This window comes from Stegodyphus dumicola, chromosome 8 (genome assembly GCF_044657685.1).
Source record: "Stegodyphus dumicola isolate Sdum_Otavi_A_Nest chromosome 8, ASM4465768v1".
Classification (NCBI taxonomy): domain Eukaryota; kingdom Metazoa; phylum Arthropoda; class Arachnida; order Araneae; family Eresidae; genus Stegodyphus; species Stegodyphus dumicola.
The window spans coordinates 187,388,606-187,396,583 of record NC_140775.1 but is presented as its reverse complement, the minus strand read 5'-3'; the positions used below and the strand labels follow the sequence as shown (position 1 = coordinate 187,396,583).

Genomic DNA, 7,978 nt, shown 5'->3' with positions numbered 1-7,978 from the left:
GTTTGAAATAATGCATAACTTTTTTACTTACCTTCAAATAATTTCCTTTGAATTAACAGATAGAAGTCTTTCATTAAAAACCTAATGTCATGCTTTTTCAATAAGCATAAAACTTTGCCAACTGACCTTAATTTTTAAAGCCTTGTTTCCCTTAAAATTCTTAATACAACTATGCCTTTAAGAAATTTATTTCTAAAATTAATACTTCAGTTTAGCTTAAAATTTAATGCATTTTAATTTTACCTATAATTTTTTACAAACATAATATGTAATAAATCTAAGCTTAATATTTACCATTTCGAAAGTGATACTATAGTTATTATAAATTTCGAGATTCGCATACAAAATTGTGAAATAAATGTGTGACAACAGAAAACAAACTTTATGCTCTCTCTATATTACAGCATGTTAATTAAGAAGTTCATTGAATTTATAATTTTATTGTGAAACACTATGAAGCAAATGATATGCTAATTAAAATACAGAAGTAAAAATAATTTATTAATTCATAAACTTTACATAAAACCTGAAAAAAAGAATTAATTAAAAAATAACATAATATAATTTAATAAACATTTCATAAAAATTCGTTTTGACTGCTTGGAAAAAATGAATGGTTTTTCTCCTCTTTGTAAACCATGTCTCCTAAATAAAGAAAAAAACATTTCTTTTAAAATCATAATCATGCTCTTAAAAAGCTTATAAAAATTATTTTAATAGATGTTTTAAACATGTGCTTATATAACACTTTTAATCATATTTCTTTATAATATCTTAATTAATTAAGGACAGCTTAAATTCTTTAAAAAATTGGATTACAGTGAGCCGTCTCATTACGACAAGCTACCTCAGTCAATCACTTTTTAAATTTAACCAGCATTCTTCATAAAATAACTAATTAGTAAACATAACTTCTCTAGGATGCCCACTATCATTTAAAGATAAAAATTTTCAGGAATCACGTATAGCTAGCTTAGAGAAGGTTCATTGTACAAAAACAGCCAATATTCAAATATTTTCATAAATGAAGCCACCATAGTTATTAAATATAATATACAGTATACTTATATTCAGAATTCAGAACTTGAATAAATTTCTCGAACTGTTTTAGCATTCGAAAAATATTATATTTATTACCTTAAATTTCTAAAACAATATTACATATTCATCCAAAGGAATCACTGGGACTCGGACAACATTTTCCCCCTAGCTTTCTTTTAGCACAGGATTCTGAATATGTTTTAAAGATTTAGGTAATGTTTGTCTTCCTTAAGGCGCTCACAAAACAAGTTACCCTAAATGTTTTGTCCGCATAGTGGTCATTTTCATCTTACTAACTGATTTGCTAGTGGATTTTGGGTGCATGGCCTATCATTGATGAAACAATAATAGTGAACAGCTTCAAGAAAATGGGGATATCTAATGCTCTTGATGCCATATTCCCACTTATTTTTACTAATTTTATCTTCTGAAAATTAAGAGGGAAAAATTAAACGAATAATTTAATTTCCAAAGGACAGAGTCACAGTAGGAATATAACAAATGAAAAGTAATCATGGATAAACTACTACTATCACAATATTATTTACTTAAAAGAAACCTCTATTTCAATAAGAATACACATAATTGCAACATCTAATAAGTTATCTTATTTCTTCTTTATAATTTGAACTTCTGTCATTCTCATTGTTGTTCTTGTAAATCCTTAGGCCTCAGATCATACATAAATAATTAGAGAAGGTTGTGGTCCGATGCTTGCTAGGGTGAACATTCAGCTGATATGGCAAAATTGCACAGTGAATGGCAGTTAGTATTTGCTTTCACTATCATAGATCATTGTTTGTATTAGGCTGACATAATATTCAACAGTTAGAAGAGAATGATTCAACGGGGCCGTAAGTGTGCAAAAGTTTTCCTTTGTTAGTATGACGAAAACAATCATTATGTTGATAAATCCATTTTAAAATCTTGGGATATTCATTTTCTGAATGCATTAAAAGGGGGAAAATTATGTAAATATTTTTTTAATTTTCAGAATCTGGTTCTAAAGCTCGGTGGGGTGGAATATGCAACGCAATACGGTAATTCTGAAGATCATTGCTCGGGGCAGTACAAACTAAACGGTGATAACTTGCATGCTGTAGAAGAAGACACAACTTGCAGTTCCAGATGCATTAAATGCTTTGAGGTCTAGGGAGTAGCAGTGGGCAATACTAAGAGTGAAATTCAAGGTATAGGGAAGTAGGAATGAAAATTACTTTTATCAGATAACTTAAATGGTTATGTTACTAAACTTTCTTATTGGAATGTCGGTTTCTTTTAAATAATAATACTATGATAGTTACCAGTAGTTCATTCATTAATATTTTTGATTGGTTATGATCTTATTGTAATCACATCCTTCAAAATTAAATTGATTGCTTAATTTCCCCCTTGATTTTCATACTATAATATAAAAGGAAGAAAAAAGTCTGCAAGTAAACATAACTCCTCTTTCTCTCTATATATATAGACATGTATCTTCGTGTGCAACTAAGCAAAACAAATGTGACTTTTTCTTCTTTAAAAAAAATTGTATAAATAAATAGGATGAGAATTAAGTTCATTTCAAAGACTTATGACACATGAAATATACATGATCAAAATAAATAAGAAAATTAAGTTCAAATAAATTTTAAGCTAAATTATGTGTTGCAATGTAAGTTGCAATAATTCAATAATGTATGTAATAATTAATACTAACAAAACCAAACATCATATTCCCATTCTGCAAAGTATAAAAATTCTTCTGCAAAACTGAAAAAATGACCAAAACTTTGGCTTATTTGATAACTTTCAAATTCACTCCTTTGTTTGCATTTAGAATTTATAACTTTAATTTTCCACAGAAATTTGTTTTTGATTTTAAAAAATTTCACTGGCATAATTTCATTCACTTCAGCATATATTAATAGATGCAGAAGGTTTTTGTACCTTACATAATTTTAAATCTTATGTAAACTAACGTAATTAATAACAAAATCAAAACATAGATCAGAAACTGCATAAAATTTAATTAATAATTACTACTAGTGTCACACAAAATGCTATGAAATTAATAAAATAAGAATGAGATGAAATATATAGAATTAATATTCCACATGTGTGAAGTTTGGAAGTTTTACGTTAAATAATTTTTTTTAATTAAGTATTTTTAAAAATGACCCCTTAAAGCATGGGACCTTTCGTAATTAGAACTTGCAAATCCACTTCGCTAGTCTTTCATAACATTGCTTTTCTTTTATTAACAAGAAATATTGCATTCAGTTATTTAATTTAAGATATCAAAAATAATGCTACTGAAAGGCATGAATACTTACTTAAATTTGAAATTAATTTGGTTGACTTAAAATAATATTTAAAAAAATAAATCTTCATATATACGTCTAAAAATCAGACCTTATTAATTTTCTTTTATTTGAACGATATCTGAATTCTGCCTTAGTTTGGACTAGTAAATCATAGGGCAATTAAATGCCAAGCTATAAGAAAACTAATGTAGTTTACAAATGCACTGAATTTTATTTCTGGTATTAACTTTCAAAGAAGGTAAAATTTTCTGCATATTTGCATCATTTGGATTGATAGAATATGGCAAAGCATGCAAAGGCTATCAGCCTAAAGGGAAGTATGGAAGCACTTGAAGTATATATTCATGGGCGGTTTTGTAAGGAAAAGTAGCTTGCATTTCCATTTATTCATGTGTGTATATATATATATTTATATTGTTTATGCTAAAATCAATGCTTCATTAAAAATTCATTATTATTTAATTTTAATACAACATACAGATTCAGAATTGTTTTAAATTCCAATAAACAATAATAATTTATTTTTAAGAAAACTTATTTTATGATTTATATATTATATTACATGAATAAGAGAAATATTTGTCAAGAAATGTATTAAACTTGTATTAGCAGATTCATGCTATCCTAGTAACAAGATTATCATACTTCAAAACTGTATTAAAACTGGGCAAAATAAAATCAACATAAATTCTACATTAAATGTTTAAAAACTTATAAGTATGCAATGGTAGTTATATATACAATATAATATATGTTGTCATTTATAAAATATTAATGAAATGGTATTTTTGGAAATAATGCACAAAATTTTAGTTTTGTTTTATAATTAGTTTAACGAATTGTTAGAAAAATATTTTAGGTCATTTCCATTTTCCCCCTGTTGATATTGGTATATTAAAATATATGGAATAATTAAGTTGCATCTAGTTAGTACAACAAAACATTACGAAAAGTATGATACGGCATATTTTTAATCAATATAATTACTTCATTTTGGAGTTATAATATTTTCGTAAGAAATTAATACCACTGAAAAAAATATTATTACACTAAAGGAATAAACGAGATTCTCGACCGCGTTGTTCAAGTTTTTGTAATTTTACTTCATAACACAGTCGTACATAAACATATTAGACTGAATTATAAACCAGGTATAACTAATCAGATAATACTAGAAAAAGAATAAATTAAACCTTGTAAGCAAAAAAATATATACATTACATTCAGAATTCTAAATGTTTATATAAACGTTTCTCGCAAGACCTGCCGGGAAAAAGATGTCAAATGTTCTTTCGTCAGACGATTGGAAAAGAACGCTAAAATGATTAGTTTTGTTTTCAACAACCACATTACCATTTCAATTATATACCACAAGCAGTGATTAAATTTTGGAATAATTAGTTTTAAATAATAATACGGGCAATTTAAGGCGTAATTTATCGGATGCACAATGACAAAATACTACTATTAGATCTGCATTTGGAATAAATATTTTGCACTCTTTCAACTCATTAGACATTACGAACACTGATATTAATTAATCGCAAAGCTTAAACGTTTAAATACTTACTCACTACATATAACAGTGCAAAGTGCATGAGAATAATCTGCATAAAATGAACAATAAATATTTCAAGTAGTAATTGTTAACATTTTCTTACTTACCTGCGCTATACAACCAACATGCATTCAGCCATGTTTTTTTCTGCAACTAGCTTTCAAACACTTTTCTCCTGATTGGCTAATTTCCAGTCAGTCACGTGATTCTTCCGCGCGGCTACTGAAATTTTATCTGTAATGTTACAAGCAAATCAGATGTTACCGCTACAGTTTGCTTTCAACCTGTTACCATTACAGGAAATTCTTCTGTAACTTTTTGATTTCTGTAACTTTACAAAACTTTTGCCTGTAAAGAGCGAACTTTTTTTTTACAGTGTAGCATTTACGAAATACAGTTGATCTTCTTTAAGACATCACCCACCCCCAAGTTCCAAATCATCCTGTGGAGATGGTCTTAAGTGGCAAAATTCAAAAATGATATTGGTAAGGGTAGCACTATTGCATCTACCAATTAAAATTGGGAACCAGAATGCAGATAGGCTTTCGTGGCATACCTAGACTCATGGAAAGTTAGAAGTCAGCCAGTTGCTATACTATGAACTGTTGACCCGTATAGTTCACTGTGGTGGTGGAAGCTTCCATTTAAATAATTTCGGCCAGATGCTGTCCGGGAATAGTGTGGCAGAACAACGAATATCGCCAGAATCATTAGTAAAACGGTTGATACAACTTGGCTCAAACAGTGAGGGCACCGAAAGTACAGCTGCTCTTGCAAACATATGCCAAATTTGTCTCATTTGCAGCTTTTCCATCCGGGTTGCCAGATGGGAGAGCCCGGATCCCTTTGGAAGTTACGTGAAGAATAGTTTTTGCATAAGTTTGTGGGCGATTGAGGAATACCGTAATTCGTATTCTACATGACATGGTTAGGCTTGTTATGAAAGACTTTTATCATCACCTTGAAAGCTCATTCAAACAGAAGTAGTATTTACAACATAGCCAATGTCTACTCATGTTTGCACTGTGTATCATGTACCTCATTAAACTCCTACATATATATAGCATAAAATCATTAGAAGCATTCGCCGCTTTTGTATTAACATTGGCCGATACAACATGAGCCAGCTTGTCCATGTTCTCAAGTGTTTATATTTCCAGGAAGGTAGACACTAAGATATTCACTGTATGCATCATGTTCAGAATACTTAATTGAAGATTCTACATTAGGAGATATATTTTAATACATTGTAAATGATTGCCGTTAAATTCTTCAAACGTTCTGATTACAATACTAAATTCTGTAGTGTAATTTGAATAGTTCTTCAAATTCAGCGTTCATACGAACAGATTTTTTTATTTCATTTAGTGTGAAAACGTTGGAAGTATTCAAAATTTAACTTGAGGTCAGATATAAAAGGAATCTCGTCACGAAACTAAACCATTTTCTGTAACAAGATAAAATTAAGCATAAAACCATACTCATTCGAACAGATCTTAACTGAATATTGTTGCTTGATCATTTCTTATAAATAAAATGATTTTCTGTTTTCTTACGTTAAAAGTTGTTTTAAGAAGTCATTCTGTTAGTTTTCTTAGTCTGCCATCATACTGGAATATACTTAGATCCATTATAGGTTTCACTGTGTAGTATGATCATATCACAGTAGTAATGAATTAAAGAGAGCAAGTTTAATTATAACTTTACATATGGTTTTTGCATTACAAGGTGCTTACGTAAAGAACGCCTAGTGTAATCGTCTGACAAACTGAAAGTTGTACAGTGTAATAATATGCATTGTACAAATTTTAATTATATAGTAAAATTTTGGTAAACTAATTTTACTAGAAAGAAAGATTTTAAAGATCAATGTTCCAACAGGGAAAACAGTCTTAGCAGAAATTAAGCGATGATCAAACTGTCAGAAAATTTGAATTATAGCCTTGAATATTCAAACTCATTAAAGTAATGGTTCTTCTATAAATCAAAAGCAATCGTAGAACAAAGAATGCACCATTCTTTAATTTGAGGATATTCTTTTGCGAATAAAACTGAATTACTTGTGAAGCGGTAACTAAAGAACCTTTACTCAGAATTCCGTGTTTAGGAGCAAGCACTTTTACATCTTAGGAACTCGTACAAATATTTAAATGGTATATGGAACGTTCGCCCTTAACTTTTCTGATCGGACTTTAAAAACAGAGATACAAACTAAATACTAGCAGAGTTTAAGCAGCTATTTACGAAAGTAACCGAAACAGTTTGAATACTTTCAGTTTAGACTATGAAAACATTGGAATACACATGACATAAGAACAGGTAAAGGAAATCTTTTCCATAAAACGTGATATGATCCTTAAGAGCTAGCCCCTACTTTTATGCAGTATCTGTAGCTAAAGTAAGAGTTTTAAGTGTTCAAGAACACATTCTGTTCATGCATAAAATCAATATTTTCAGATCTACCCGCATTAGCTATGTGTAGTAAAGTATTAAGTTATCTAAATTTCTTCGAAATGCTTTTACGACCGCATGTTCTCTTAATTTTAAATTTTATGAGACAGCCTCGCGAGAAGTTTTTCAACATTTAAAGTTGTATTAAAGCGACCGATTGAAAATTGTATGCAGGTTAGTTAAATACCAGATAACTGAAGTCTCTACATGAAAAGCGGAAGTTCCACAAGGTTTCGTACAAAAATATTCAAAGCCACATTTGAAATTCAAGAAAAATTTACTTAGCTGCTATATTGCTTAGTCATGATAATTAAGAATTCAGATTTGCGTGCACGAATCTTCGTAACGTTGTTGGAGTAATTAATAATTTTTAAATAAGGATTGGGTTAAATTGCATACTAAACTAAAACACTTTTGCTCAATAAAAATATAAAAACCTTAAAAATGTTAAATTTCACCCAAAAAAGGCGTTGAGAAATCTTAAAACTAACACATAACATGACACTTAAAATGAGACTTTAATACTAATAAAAATCAAGAACATTAAAAGACAATACTGAATTTCACTTAAAAAGTATAATAACAAATTTTAAAATGGTACATGGGCACAAAGAGTTTA

The 7,978-nt window shown here is 29.1% G+C and overlaps 1 long non-coding RNA gene across 1 annotated transcript; it reads right to left on the bottom strand.

Moving 5' to 3' along the window:
• Positions 1-474: 474 nt before the first annotated feature.
• On the bottom strand, positions 475-5,119 carry LOC146996056 (uncharacterized). Its single transcript, XR_015042427.1, has 2 exons — positions 5,016-5,119; positions 475-645 (listed from the first exon to the last, which is right to left on the bottom strand). It is a non-coding gene; the product is annotated as an uncharacterized LOC146996056 (long non-coding RNA).
• Positions 5,120-7,978: the final 2,859 nt, after the last annotated feature.